Here is a 16,235-nt window from a genome sequence, read left to right on the forward strand (position 1 = left end):
CATTTGAAACACCACTTCTTGCTGTAAAATAGTATCAAATCTTAACAAGGTTTAATGCAACCAGCTTATCACTTCAAAAAGTTCACACCCACCTTCTGTCAGTTGTGAAACTGTATGAGAGCTTGATCATCTTCGTCTCACAAATGAGACGGGGTCAGTTGGATGAAATAGAAGATCAGGCCGAGCCTGTCTACAACGACAACAAAAAAGAGAAAACATTTCTTGGATGAATCAGTTGGCACTGAAACTCAACTTGATCCAAGGTGGACAATTTCTACACCATATTACGAATGAATAGAAATAAAGAAGCGGTTTACCTTAACGGAGTATGACACCATTGGCTGTCAGTACCTATTCCAGTGACCTGGAAGCATCTGTTCTAGAGGAGTTTTTGCAATTTAAAGACATTTTCTCTTCTGAATCTGACAAGTCAGTGACAAGCCTTTCCAGATGGTATGTTGACAACTGCCTTTCCAAACATTAGTAGTAGTAGTAGTATCTTCGGGGACACCACTGAAAGGTGGAGACGGCCCCTCGGAAACACGTGGGCTCGGCGTCGGTCGCCGAGACAGTCTCAAAGCCGTGGTTTAACACCAGAAGCAGTTTTTCTATTTCATTCATTTTATCCACAAATGTTTGGATGATCGTAATAAAAATGATACAACTTTTTCTTTAATTTTAAGATTTTTTTTCTCTATCTACGATCATAAATCACCCATAGCGGGCAGGGCACGAAACATGAAGGAAATTACGGGGTAAAACAACGAAACTCTGATCGTGTGGCAGTGAAGAAATAAATTATTTACCATAAATGTTCGGCCAATATTTCTTTCGTGACGTTGCACGTTCGCGTCTCGTCGTAAACCGTCAATTTGTGATTTCGGTCTCCGTATACATTAAAAGCAAACGACGGAGGCTCTCGGCGGGGGGAATATTACGGGACATAATAAAAGAAAAAAGCTGGCCGGAGACAATCTTTTATTCTCACTTTGGTAACACAAATTGAAAAGTTTTATTCACAACATATTTCATTTAGAGTTGACAATAAATATCTTGTGTTGAAGACTTAATATGATATGTACAGATCCTATCTATCATCCATAGTCTGGCAACAAATTGCTCAACATCGCGCCGTTACATTTTCTGACGACGGAGATGAAATATGCAAGACGTAACAACTCTTGGCTTAGATAAACAATGTCTCATAAATGAGATACAGGTATATCTAAAAATGAATGGCGCCAAATAACGATGATTTGGCACCGACCGTTACACTAATGACATGCACTATACATCACTTGACCAAACAAACATTGTCACATCATGTGACATTAAATATGTACAGTACAGTTTACAAAAGTTCATTTACTGTATATGCCAAAGATGGCACTATGGTGTGGTGCAGTTTGGAGCAATAATTTAAATCAACCATTTCTGTTCCTATAGTACATTAATATTTTGAGGAGGGAGTTGAAATATAGGTTCCACTTCAAAAATCCAAAATGTTTCAGATAACTGAACTTGTTGGCTAACTCAAGGTCATTATTAAAAACCCTAATATTTCATTAAGCACCAAATAAAATACTACATATATGACAACTATAAACTAATATATAATACTGCATGTACAGGTATAACAAACACACTAAACTAAGGAACTCAAAATATAATGTTAATAATAATACAGGCCGTCCGCAACTTACAACAGGGATAAGTTCCTGGACCCATACTTTAGGTTACATAACATAAAGTGCTGTTAAACAATGATGAAAATAATGACAGTTTAATTACAACTTTTTGAGGTGAATGTATTGGGATCCCGTTCGTAAGTGCGGGTGACGGCGAGTCGGAGGGTGTAACTCAGTGACCGACTACGAGAAAATGCCCCGGTGATGATATCTTAGCTTAGTGTGCTCAAACGCCATCATCTGGCAGCGCGGTAAATTTTTATAATCAATGCGATCACTTTTGGATGTTCACAGTTTGGGGATAAATGATGTTTGGATTTTTTTAAGTGCAACCTGTATATAACATTACTGTACAGTATATATTTCTGAGCAAGTACAACTCGTGAGGAGCCACAAACGTACTCTTGATGTATGCAAAACCTAATTTTAGATTACAGCATCCCTATATATACAGTATATCCGAAACAAAAATTGAGAATGCCAAAACAAATTACAATGTTATGAAATACATAGTGGATACTTGTTTAGTACAACTCACTAGCAGCAACAATATTGAAATAAAATATATACTGCACTGCGTAATTCCCTATCATTGCTAAGTGTTGCTTCAATGTGACCTCCAAAGTGTAAATAGTACACAGCCACATTCCATTGACAGAGCCAGGTCAGCAGAGCTTGACACAGTGATGGAGGCGTGATTAATCAAGGAGTGCCTATTTCTGCTCCTACTGTGAGAAAAACCCAGACAGTTTAACCAGATTTTGGAAATAAAAGTAGATTACAAAATGTGTAATGCAGATTTAGCGGTGACAAAATCATACCTAAAAGCTTGTACTGTGCTGTACCTCATAATAAAACACTCAATATTTTCATTTATATGTACACCTTTACATTTATCCCCCACAAATACCCTTTTAAAGCAAATTGACAACTTTTTAAGTGGTATCATGATTCTTACTAATTAAACATTCATCCACTTGAAATGCTAGGGCTAATTATATTGAAGATATTCTTAATATAAATCATTGTACCTCTGACGATACTCTGGAGAAGAGACCGGATGGCAAGAGCAAACTTCAACTCTCCGGATGACATCTCGGAGATGGTCGGAAGGAGCTGATCGTAAAGACGAACTCCTTCTGTTGACTCGGATAATATGCGAAACACCTGGAATAAGAAATTTTTTTAAAAATAAGCATAATATATTTGTACATGTTCTAGGTATTCGGTTCTAACTACAGGGGCGAACAGAAACACTCGTAGAATTCTATTTTGCTGGTTGGTGTAGGTAGGTCACCACGAGGTCAGGTCTTATATAGCGGAGATAAGCGTGGCTTAATAGTTGACCTCCGTCGTCTAAGGCGGCGCTGGTTGACCTAGACCACGACGCATACGCTGGGGAATTCGCGGGGTCGGCTACTCTGCGACAAACAGCGTTTGTAGGGGAGGAATCCACTACGATACTCCCCCCTTCCCTCCAGGAGACTTGTTGTCTGCAGGGTTGCATGGCACATGCGAGGCAAAACGGCGGTGCATGCGAGACATAACGGCGAGGGCGTGAAAGACCCGGCCGCTAGGGGAGACAACTGTCTCGAGTCTAGACACACGAGATCTGTGGGAGAAAAAGGGTGTGTGGGGGCGATGAATGTTGTGCTTCTGTCGCTGCAGGGGCAGCGTCCTCATGATCACTGGGTCAGGGGCGACGTCAGGAGGAGGGTCTATAATAGGAGCAGGGTCTACAACAGCAGGTGGGAGTGCCGGAGGGAAAAAAACAACGGCGACGAATGCTGTGCTTCCCTCTCGGCAGGTACAGAGTCCTCAGATGCGCCTGCTGGGGTCGATAGGACGTGGTGCTTGGGGCAGGAAGAGGAGCTGGTGTCTGCTTAGAGTAGCAGAGCTGCTCTACGGTGTCTAACCTGAGGTGTAGAGACAGTACCTGTAGAGCCGATGAGAGCTGCCTCTGTGTGGATAAGCCAGTCTTCCATGTTGCTTGAAGACTGGGAGAGTGATCGGTTTCTCCTCCATCCTGTGTGAGTGCGAATCTCCGGGGTCACCATTTGTGGGGTTATGAGATATTGGTTGGAGAAAGGAAACTCACAATGTGCTCTCTGTATACATATTGTATTGGATGTACAGAGCAGCTTGGTGCTGGGAAGTGGCAGGTTGGTTACAAGCGTGATGTACAGAGATCTGGTTGGTGAGGGTGCTCAGAGGAGGACCAGCTTGTGGCTCGCCATGCTCGCCGACGGAAGCGAGGGCCGCCAGGCAGGAGCGGAGGAGGTGGTGTAGGTAGAAAGAGGTAGGTCACCACGAGATTAGGTCTTATATAGCGGAGGTAGCCCACTACAATACAACAAGACGGCACTCCCTACTCTATCAACAACCGAGCCCTCAGGCGACATGTAGCAGCTTCCATATGTCGCCAGGCACATTATCTAAGCGTGTGGGACATAACAAATGCATTGCCACATGCTGCTGGCTAGGCTAAATAAGTAGTATATATATAAATGGAATACATAATATACATACAACATACACATATAACCCCCCCCCCTCTATACGCTCATAGCAAAGTCTTGAGCGGACCTTTTCTTTTGGATCCGTTCTGAGCGTCGAGGGACTTGATCACTGGGGAGGACACAGGACTCAACACTGGTGACGGGGTCAGCAGAAGGCGTTGTTACGGGGCGGAGAAAACGGCGGTTACCTCCACCACACGCGACCACTGGGTAACAGCACCTGGTAGTCCCGTGATCTACCGAGACCCATGACTACGCCCACTTTGTCCTAACGTAGGGAGATAAGGTCCTGAACACGGACTTGGGTGCCGACACTCAACTTGGGGAGAGAACGGGCGTGGTAGTATTAGCGGGCGACGACGTCACGAACTCGTTCGGCGGCCGCAATCCTCTGTCTTAACCTGCCACTCCTTGGAGAAGGACTGAGCGTGAGCAGGGATACAAGACCTGGGCAGGGGAGCATCCGGTGTAGCTGGGTTGTTGCGGAGTTCGAAGAGACCCCGGTCGAAGGCCTCGCAGTTGAGGATATTCCCAGAAGTGGCCACTTTGAGGATGAGGTGCTTCAGGGATTTGACAACAGCCTCGGCGTGGCCGTTGGACTGCGGGTAATGGGACGGTGACAACACCTGCCGGACTCCCCGTCGCTCGATGAACGCAGCAAAGTCCCGGCTTGTGAACTGCAGCCCTCCGTCGGTGGAGGTGGGGGAGAGGAGGTGGGAGAGTGCAAGTAGGGGAGTGCAGGTGAGGGAGTGGAGGTGGGAGGAGTGCAAGTACGGGAGTGGAGGTGGGGAGAGTGGAGGTGGGGGAGTGGAGGAGGGCGAGTGGAGGTGGGAGGAGTGCAAGTAGGGAAGTGGAGGTGGGGGAGTGGAGGTGGGGTAGTGGAGGTAGGGGAGTGGAGGTGGGGGAGTGGAGGTGGGGGGGAGTGGAGGTGGGGGGAGTGGAGGTGGGGGAGAGTGGAGGTGGGGGAGAGTGGAGGTGGAGGGGAGTGGAGGTGGGGGGAGTGGAGGTGGGGAAGGGTGGAGGGGGAGTGGAGGTGGGGAAGTACAGGAGGTCCAAACGGGGTCACGGTACTTCGGACGGGAAGCACCTAATACTCGAAAAGCGTTACGAGGGACAGACCATCTACGTGTCGCATACACTCCCGGGTCCTTCTCGTACGGTATTTTGGTCTCCGTTAATGACGTTTCTTCGTCCGGTTGGGACACGTGACCTAGGTGCATCCTCCTACATTTAGTATTCACTTTTATCTTAAGAGCCATTCTTTTGACCTCTCCTGAACCTGACAGTCTGTTTGAGTCCCAATTTCCCTAAAGAACTTAAGTGTTGTCCCAAAATACTGGTACAGAGAAGTTAATATCGTATTGTCCCGGAGTACGATGATAACCACATAGTCATGATGAAGGTTGTACGACATGGTTGAGAAAATATCACTTATTAAATCAGAAAATATTTGACATCTTCAGGGTTGATTTCATACTGAAGGAATAAAGATGCTTTCATTATAGTACAGTAAACTCCCTCTAGCCCGGACTCGCTTAATCTAGATCCTCTTGAAAACCGGCCTGGGGTCCAGCACCGGACACAAGTATCCCCGACCAAAATCCAGATAGCACGGGGGAAAGTTGATGTAATCGGGGGTTCCAACTGTGGTGGCACAGAAGGGTAACCATGTCATTAGCAGTGACAACTGAAAAATCACACTTCTCATCCACTTAAATAACAAACAACAATTCATCTATGACAATACTCATTGCAGAATCAGTAGCTGTGACGTGTAATATTTTGTTATTTGATCACTAACATAAAATATGATACTATAGGTATACAAACAATTCACTTACTGGAGTTGTCTATTTACTGGAATTTGCATCTACTGTACAGTACAGCACTGTCAATTCACAATACAAAAATTTCCGACTTTTTCCAGCCTCCGTTAAAATTGTTTGCCATTTCCAGACCAGTAGACACCCTCATCATCCAACTGAGTACAATTTAATCAATGCATCACAACATGATTTCATGGATAGAATATTCTGCTGACAAACTTAAGTCATTTTCATTGAATTTTTAACAGACCACATGGACCAAGGTCTACCAGTGGATGTGTTGTACGGTCAGTCAAAAGGAACGAGTTTCTGACTCGACTGTCTCTCGTTTGATGCGGGTGTGCGGTTTCATTTTATTTGGGGTTCAACAAACTTTTGGACCATGGATGTATGTGGATTTCTCTAGGGCACTTGATAAAGTCTCACATCCACTACAAGCTGGCCAAGTTCTCATGTTGAACAAATATAAGGAAATACTACTTTACACAGACTGGTAGCACAAGCTGTGGAATCAAGAACAGTACTGGACTACAAAAGAAACCTTGACAAAATTATCAAGAACAATGCAGGGATCTTACATAACCCACTGGTCTCCATCCCTTGGCATAGCCACCTCTATTGGGTGGCCATTAGATAAAAACAGTCTCAAAGGAATACACGTGTAAAAAAACACAAGTGTTACCGCCACAGTAAGATAAACTAGAAGAGACAGAAAGAGGGATGATAAACTAGGCGGGAGAGAACGGATATAGTGTTGACGACGAATTAGCCGAGGTGCTTCAATACGAAACGGATGGCCCTCGAGGGTAGTCCACCGATTTCTACGGGACAGACGACACGTCGGTTCGGACCACTAGACCCTAAGACGTGAGCGATCGTGAAGTATTAGAATCTGCCAAGAAACTCTAAATAACTTTAATAAGTATATTTATGTACTGTAATTTGATCTGATGTATCAACAGTTATAAAACGCGAGTTATATTTAAGATGTTAACAGGCTATGTACTGTACATAGGTTGTATTATTCATACTATGTATCCCGAGATAACAGCATTTGTTATATGAGAATTGTTCTTTGACCGAATTATGTGGTACCTGTCAACGTCGAGGGTTTATTTCTCCAGCGTCAAACCAATAACGCTCCTATGAGCGTTAACAGCAAGTACTGTACTGTATTAGAATAGGCTTATACACCTAACGAGAACATGTGAAATAACAGTTACTCACCTCCCACAGGTCAGCTGTGTTTCATCAGTTGTCATTGGTGCCGTCATAATATATGGGTCTGGACACTCAAGTAGGGTGTGTCAATTTAGGGGGTGAACTGGCTAAATTGAAAATCGAGTAATTTGGTAGCAATTTATTGTAGTCTTTAAGCATGCAAAACAATATTCTGGCATAATTTTTTTTTTATAATAAGTCCTACCTACATCAAATGGATTTTTAAATGTACATATTTGTGAATTTATAACATAACCAGCGTTTGCACACATGTTACTGTTTCAAATTATTATATTTTATTATCCGTAGTCTATTTGAAAGTAACCAATGCCTTCATACTCTCTTTGCTTTGGTTTCTTGTCATCAGTAGTCTGCTTGCTATTTGTGCTTTGATGTAACCTTCTCGCCTCTAGTGGCTGTAAACATGGCCCGCTGCTTCTGTGACCATTTTCACACATCTCTCCACACTTCGGCACCTGCATTGGAGTCTCTTTAAGGTTTCTCAATTCTTGGCTAGTTAGACTTGTTGTCAATGGTGGCTCTAAGACTTCCAAACTCAAGTCAACCAATTCTGACAATTTGGTGGCATTGACGTTTATTGGGGGAACTTTTCTTGAATGAAACGAACAGTCTCCCAACTGGTCGTCATCTATTAGCGTTCCTCTAATCTTTAGAATGACTTCTACAGCCTCGGTTCGGAGATTGGTACATTGACTGCAAAGCATTGCTTGCAAAACTGCTTCTGATCGAGCATACCAAGCGGACCTTCTTGCCACAGGTAACACGATGTCCCTCACTACCTTCCTCTGTTCTTACTAGCTGCAATTGAAACAAAAGGTGATCCACCCACATAGGATTAAGTTTCACACTAAACTCCAATAATAAATTCAACAATTAACCTCAAATTCTTCAGCACTTTGCCCTTCAATTCGTGTTTGGAAATCCAAATCCTGCAGAAACGAAGAGCTGTAGTTAACCAACAGCTGTGACTGACAGGTCCAATCTCCAAGAGAGCCAATGATCTTATTGCTTGGGCAATACGATAAGCATAGGATTGATCTGTGCCGAGATCTTTGATGACTCCTTCAGACAACGCCGGAAGGGGAGGGCCAACTTCGACCTTTGGAAAGGTTGTATTTATTTCTAGTTGTGTCGCTTCATCCAGCATGATGCCAAGGGGACCTGACCACTTGTTGTTGCTCTTTGTAGGACCATCAAGTTCCTGGATGAGATGACGAAGAGGTAGCTCGCCTGTATGTAAATCACATACAATCCAAACAAGTCTTCTTCCTAGTTTTTTCTCTAAATGCGTCATTACACCCCCCTGCCATCCGGTGTTCACTGCAGTTGAATCTCCACCAACAGCCTGCAGTGAACTGCCAAGTCCTCTCTCCTGAACCCAACATAAAATATGATCAGCAATGACCTCTGCATGTTTCTTCCCTTCTACTTCAGTTTCGGGAGCAAAGTGAAACAAAAACCGACCACCAGGCTCAGAACAGACAGAGTAGTGTTCTTCTTTGATGAGACCTGGAAACTTTCTGTTCACTCCCTCTACTTCTAGCAAAACTTTTGTGTCATCTATTCTTCCATCAAGCAAAAGACAGGAGAGCCCTCCCTCGCTTAAATCTTTTTCATGCTGACCAGATATTTCCTTCATTATTTTTTCTTGTGCTCTTCTAATTTTATTATGATCTATCACCAAAGATACATCCTCTCGGCTGATGAGGCCTGCATCTATCCAAGCGGCAGTTGCAATTTCTGCAGCCTCACGAAGTTCAGCATGGTGGCGAATACTAGCTAAAGCAATGTTTGAAATATTTCTTGTGTTGTATTTCATTTTCTTTGGTAAAGGTTCAGATGGCTCTTTGGAACTATCATCTGATGTTGCTTCCTGTTCATCAGAAGAACTATCAAAGAAGTGATAAACATCTTGACACAGCTCTTCCTCTCTTTGGATGGCTTCTTCACTCTTCATTTTCTTCTTTTGTTCCCTCTCTCGGATTTGTTCTCTCTTCTTGGCATTAGCAATCTGCTTCTTTGTTTCTGAATAATCTATTGAACCCATTTGCATACTTCCTTGGCCTTCTGCCTTTGTCCTCTGTGCCTTTATAAATTCAAGCTCTAAAACAGGGATCTTCTTTTCACGAGGACAACCACAATCAATGTGGGAATTATTTTCTCTTACCTGAGTGAGAACAGTTGGATTCAGAACATAATTGTATGGAGCACTTGCAGGTCAAAATGTCAAACAGAGTATCAAGTGTGTGCAGAAATTCATTTTTCCTGGCCAAGTTTCCTTTACCAAGTGATGTTTCAACTGCTTTGTGCCATAATTTCGTTAGTTTTAGCTCAATAGTTCGACACTGATTAATCACAGGTGGTTTGAATAGTGCATTAGCTTTTGTCCATTGATGCAGAAGAGGGACTATCATGTCATTTATGAGTTCTTTATCTGTATAGTTCCTTCTGTCCTTTGCATTTTTTTCTCGAAGGAGTAACCCTAATCTTAGCATGTCTCTCACTGTTGGAAGTTCTGATACAGGAAGCTCCTTCCCTTTACCAACTAGCAGGCTCAAGTGGGTTGACAACTGACTTCTTGTCTTCAATTTTGACATCTTCACACTATCTGACAAATAGAAAAATATTTCAATGTTTCATAATTCAATTGTTGTTTCAAAAAATATCAATTTGTTTATCAAAAATGCTGTAACAGAAATAACATAATAATTTCTTAGAACATAATGTTTTATACAATGATATAAGTAACTGCGACAATCAATATGCCCTACTTACAATAATTAAAATGTAGAATTCGTCTGGTAGAGTAGGTGCAAGTGCAATGAGAGCAAACCACCGTCTATGATATCTAGAAGGAGAGTGAGCCGGGCGCCTTATCCTCACGCTTGGTACAAGTCAAAACAAGAATTAAACTGTCCCACACGGAGAGCCTGTTCATGTTCTGACATGCATATTGTACACAAGCTATAGAACCATCAAATACTCCATAATCCATATGCTTACATGAGATTAGTTAATATCAAGTGAATAATTCTAATCAAGTCTCATTAATTTGTTGAAATACTGATATTTGAAACTTTAAGGTATAATTGATGTAGGTGAGGGTTATTTCAATTCATTTTTGTTTGCTAATCTCAAGTTTAGACATAAAGAGGCACAATATTTTGACTACCAAATTTGATTTTTAACATGTTGACAAAATTGACACACCCTACTGGACAGTGTGTACAGTTGAGTCTGTACTGGTCATACCGAGATGTGTTGCTGGTCCTTCAAGCTTCCTGGAAATGTAACCAATAACACACAACACTGTAAAACATTATAATGAGTAAAGGTGAAGGAGACCGTTAGCACCAGAACAAAAAAAAACTCATGGAATTGAACCCAAATTTTTGGAGGAGATACTATTTGCATGATATTGAACACAAAAAATGGAAACAAAAATGAACAGGACCCAACACAACCTAACCTTACCAAAGAAACTTATTTAACCTAATCTAATTTCAGTCGGGGGTTCTGCATATTATGCAAAAATTAAATAAATAAATAAACTTTCTTTGATGGAAGCAACTTCCGGGGACGAGATATTTGCCGGTGTCCAAACGACTTTCTCAAACAGAAAAATCCCTTGTCCTCGGATTTCTTTTTTTCGGTTACCGGGAAAAGTTTCCCAGAGACTAAACAACACAGACAGACACTAGCCCACATCCCAGAATGTTTCTGGGTGCTGGGGAAAGATTTCCGGGAGTCTAAACTACCGGAGTCCGTATAAGCAGTTCTAATTATGTTAGAAATTCCATTTCTTTACTAGAATAATCCCGAATTGTTGATCTAAAAGCTTAGTTAAATAAATATAATTAAAAAACTACAAATCTTTGATACGGTGTTACAACGACGACGGGTATTTCCCAGTCACACTGAGCTGTGGGGGTCTCCTGTTACTGAACAGACATGATGCAATGTCAGGTGGAGGTAGGGTGGACGATGAGTGGTCTCAAAATACTGACCTTCTGATGCAATGTCAGGTCACCCACAGTTGGGTCTCATGACCTGACAATGTCTTGAATAAACACATAAGCTAAGGTGCTCCAGTGTTTCCCACTTACAGTACAGTACTGTATAAGACATCACCAATTCCCAACAAGTGGACAGGGCTTTGAAGTAGATGGAGAATGTGGGGTAAGATACTAAAAATAACAAACCTTTGAAAACCTGACCTAACCTTCCTTAATCTATAGAAAGGTTAAAAATCACTTTCAAGTTCATAGATCCCCTCCCCACCTGAACACGGAAAACTTCAACACATTAAACAACAATAATAAGGTGCTGTACGTGCTTTATAGTTTTAGGATTTTTATAGGTCAGGTCAGGTCAGGTTTTCAAAGGTTCGCGTATTGTTCTTTTTAGTATTTTACTCCACATTTTCCCTCTTTCAAACCCTTCTCCACTTTGAGCAACTACCGTAATATTATTGGTACTTTTATCGGCTAAAATACTCGAAAAATATAATACTGTACTCGCAATACATTGTCAATCCAAACTGTTATACAACCGAAAACAGATCCACCAATCCCGCCACATGCCCAGTCGGGCCCTCGGCAATCCTCGCCGCCACCTCCAGCTCATGCACAGGTACACCAAGTTGGTTCTATGGAAACAATCACTCTCCGTCTGGATCGCCACTCCAAGCAAATCAACCTTCTCTCAGCCCAACTCGACTTGTTTGTGAAAACAATTGCGACATTGCAGAAGCAACAACAACTCATTCTGGACACCCTGACCCAACAGGGGCGCACTTTGCAAGCCCTGATAACCCGCCTCCTTCCATCTCCCGAGATGGAGGATCCATCCCTCGCTCTCCCACTCCTCCCTCTCCATTTCTCTCAACAGAATTTGGTACCTCCTCTGGAGCCCTATCTAGCCCCTCCGACTCATCTCACACCGGAGGCCGTTCCCTCCTCTTCTTACAATGGACTTAGACCTCGCCCAGTTTGTGCTCTCCCATCAAGAAGATGTTGCTCTACTTCAGGAAACCATCACAGACGATGTTACTCCACTCCGCCTCTCTGGCTATTCTGTTTACACCCTCCCTCGTGGCCTCCTCACCCTTGTGCGTAACACCATTCCATCTGTTCGTCTCCCTTCACCTGACTCACATGGACCCCCGTCTGAATTACTTTCTGTCTCCCTTACTCTTGGTGACCTGACCCTTCGTGTAGTCAATGTTCATTTCAAGAGTGATTCTCTGGACCCCCAGGTTCTTCACGACCTCCATGATGGGGTTCCCACTATTGTTCTTGGCGACTTTAATGCCCGCCATCCCACTCTTACTCCGGATCATCCCACTCCATGTACCCTTAATGGATCACATCTCTCACAGTTTCTTAATGGGGATGATGATGATTCGCTTTCTTTGTCCTGACGATCCTACTCGCCTCCCCCATAGTTTCCTTGATGTTGGCTTACTATTGAACGGTCATACCTCCTTTCATCCTACCTTCTGCACCGAGCCTGCTCTGTATAGTGACCATCTTGCCGTTACTACCCATCTCAGGCTCTCCTTCTCTGCCCCGACATCAACTCCTTATCGATCCCCTCGCCTTCGTCTCACACAAGATGCTGTTCCTTCCTTTACCCAATACCTTTCTACCTGGGCGGATTCCTATGTTGTCCCTTGACTCTTACAGCGCTGATTTTGTTAATGCCGTGTATGACTCTGTCAATCGCGCTACCCCTCCCCGTCACCCAAGAAGTGCCACCAACTACTGGTATCGTATCCCTGCCATGAGACATCTCCGGCAGGTAACCCGTGATCTCCACTCTGCCATACGGAGGTCTCGGTCTCCAGAGGACTGGGAAGACTTCAAAAATTGGTGCTCCTTTGCAACTCAGGAGCGCCGTCGGATACGTGAGGCGGACTGGCTATCCTTCACGGGATCTCTATCGTTCCAGTCGTCACCCTCTTATGTATGGAATCGGATTAATGCTATACGGGGTACTCGACGGAGGCCTCCCACCAAAAGTACACACGAAAGAAAACTTATTCTTATACCAAAAAAGCCAACCCACCAAACTTAACCTAACTTATAGGGAAATGAAGAGAAAACACGGGCTTAGTGAGGAGTATAACCTCAGGTAAACATGGCCTGCGGACAGTCAATGGATTAACCTTCCTTTTGTCAGAAAGTAAAAATTCACCTAGGAATCTTTTTCTTGTGTAATAAACAACAGAAATATGGTTAGTTATCATGACTTTTGTTATAGAGGATAATAAATAACACGATACAGTATGTCCACCTGTGCTTGACGACTCCACTACCTGTGCTTGATGACCCCACACCTGTGTTGACGACGACCCAACATAATCTACTAAATTAACCATTAAATTCGTTTTATCTCGCCACAATATTATATATAATAAGCACTTGGCATTATAATTATTATATATCTGATATAATATTGTTATTAAATGTCTTACCAACGGCTCAGCCAGTTGTTTCCTGGACTGTCAAATGGTTGTTTACACTCCAAGTCCGCCATGTTTGCTTCACTAGGTACGAGGCTTGGCACTCTTGGCCTCACGCACCTAAAACAAAAATAACAAAAGTTTATAATTTATTTAATCTGTACATTAATGTATAATAGAATGTGTTTGCATTAAGATAGAATAAAAAAATATGTTTCTATTTCATGGATATCCTTTTACATTAATGTTGATCTTTTGTGATACTTTACTGTACTTATTTTGAGAAAGTTTTATTTGGTCTGAGCATTTTGAGGAACATTGTGGGAATATTTAAATGTATGCAGAGTTCCATATAAACTTTTTTTACTTTTACTTTTATCCTCTTCACCACTGATCGGCTTGTTAGCCGCTTGGGCGATCGGTCACGTCTCTTTTCCTTTATATTCTTCACCACTGATCGGCTCGCTAGCCGCCCGGGCGATTGGTCACGTCTCTGTCACACACTGTTGGCAAATACTGGGCATGCACCGGCTCCTGAATGTACCTGAACCTGCTCCAGTGTTGGTCAAGTCTTCTCTTGAAAGAGCTCACACTCGGTGCCGTCACAACACTCTCTAGTAGATTGTTCCAAGACTTCACAGCTCACACTCGGTGCCGTCACAACACTCTCTGGTAGATTGTTCCAAGAGTTTACAGCTCACACTCGGTGCCGTCACAACACTCTCTGGTAGATTGTTCCAAGAGTTTACAGCTCACACTCGGTGCCGTCACAACACTCTCTGGTAGATTGTTCCAAGAGTTTACAGCTCACACTCGGTGCCGTCACAACACTCTCAGGTAGATTGTTCCAAGAGTTTACAGCTCACACTCGGTGCCGTCACAACACTCTCTGGTAGATTGTTCCAAGAGTTTACAACCCTCACCTGAAAAGTTTGCCTTCACAGTTTTCTGACTTGCGGCTTTCTTCTGCTAATCTTGGCTAGACCTCAGGGGCGCGGATGGTCCGCCAGCTCCAAGTAAGGATACTTTCCAACTGAGTAGTGCCCCCTGGAGATGCTTTATACATTCCTCAACTAGGGGTCCCCCTTGCCCGTCGTAGTATAAGTTGGTGGCGTCTAGGCGCCCAATCTCTCAGGGGTAGCGAAAAGCTGAAAGGGAGGCACCAGTCTGGTGGCCCTCTTTGAACATTTTCAACCAACCGACAGTCCCTAGCATATCTCGGGGACCAGATGGGGTGACAGTACTCCAGATGGGGAAGCACTTCACTCCTGAAGATCGTCACGAGGGACGGACCGTCTAGATATCTGAACGACCTTCTTATAAGACCCAATAATTTATTTGCCTGATTTACCTTCTTCTCACAATGGCCCGAGAACTTCAGCTCATTGTCAACATACACACCTAGGTCCTTCTCACACACAGTCTCAACTAGTACATTTTCTTCATCCTGTTGGGACATATGGTACGCCTCCTTACCGTTGGTACGCCCCAGGTGCATCCTCTTACACTTCGTGACATTGAATCTCAGCAGCCATTCCTTCGACCATTCCTGGAGCCCACAGAGGTCCTTCTGCAGCTCTTCACAGTCCGCTTGGTTCTTAATTTCCCGAAATAACTTGGCGTCATCGGCAAACATTTATATGGAGGAGTGTACAACGTCAGGCATGTCATTTATGAAACAAACAAACAACAGCGGGCCCAATACACTACCCTGCGGTACCCCACTTGTTACAGGTACAGATGACGATTTTGTGCCATTAATCACCACACATTGCTTGCGGTCATGTAGAAAGTCTTCTATCCACGCTAGGACATTTCCCCGAATTCCGTACCCTTCCAGTTTGATTTTCAGCCTTTCGTGGGGTACACTGTCGAAAGCCTTGGCAAAATCTAGGTAAATATTGTCGATATTACCACCCCGTTCTAGAATATAGGTCCAAATATCCAATACCTTGAGCAATTGTGTCAAGCAAGAGCGCCCCGGCATAAAACCGTGTTGGCAATCTTTTACAAGGTTGTTTCGTAGTAGATGTTCCATCGCTGCATCTCTGATAATACTCTCAAGTACTTTACATATTATGCTGGTCAGGCTCACTGGTCTATAGTTGTTCGTGGAGTGCCTATCGCCCTTCTTGAAGATAGGACTCACATAAGCCACTTTCCATTCACTGGGGACCATTTGTTCATCCAGGCATTTACAAAACAGAATCTTCAGGGGCTCTGCAAGCTCGTTGCACAGCTCCCTTAGCACTCTAGGATGCACCATGTCAGGTCCAGGACTCTTATGGACCTTTAGCCTGGACAGTTTATTTCTAATACCCTCTTCTGTGAACACAATGTGGGTCAGTGCTGTGTCGAACTGTCTGTCCTCAAACGCAGGAAGGTTAGTTGCATCCTCTCTTGTGAACACTGAGGAAAAGAAGCTGTTCAATGCCTCAGCTTTATCCTGGTCAGAATCTGCGTAACTACCATCTTCAAGCCTTGGGTCTGATAC

General features: G+C 43.5%; 1 long non-coding RNA gene across 1 annotated transcript; it reads right to left on the reverse strand.

The window, feature by feature from the left end:
- Positions 1 to 961: 961 nt before the first annotated feature.
- LOC121866750 lies at positions 962 to 14,164 on the reverse strand. The gene is made up of 4 exons (XR_006089013.1): positions 13,754 to 14,164; positions 10,491 to 10,556; positions 7,261 to 7,325; positions 962 to 2,855 (listed from the first exon to the last, which is right to left on the reverse strand). It is a non-coding gene; the product is annotated as an uncharacterized LOC121866750 (long non-coding RNA).
- Between the last annotated feature and the right edge of the window lie 2,071 nt (positions 14,165 to 16,235).

The sequence above is a fragment of the Homarus americanus genome, unplaced genomic scaffold, assembly GCF_018991925.1.
Source record: "Homarus americanus isolate GMGI-L3 unplaced genomic scaffold, GMGI_Hamer_2.0 scaffold53276, whole genome shotgun sequence".
Taxonomy (NCBI): Eukaryota; Metazoa; Arthropoda; class Malacostraca; order Decapoda; family Nephropidae; genus Homarus; species Homarus americanus.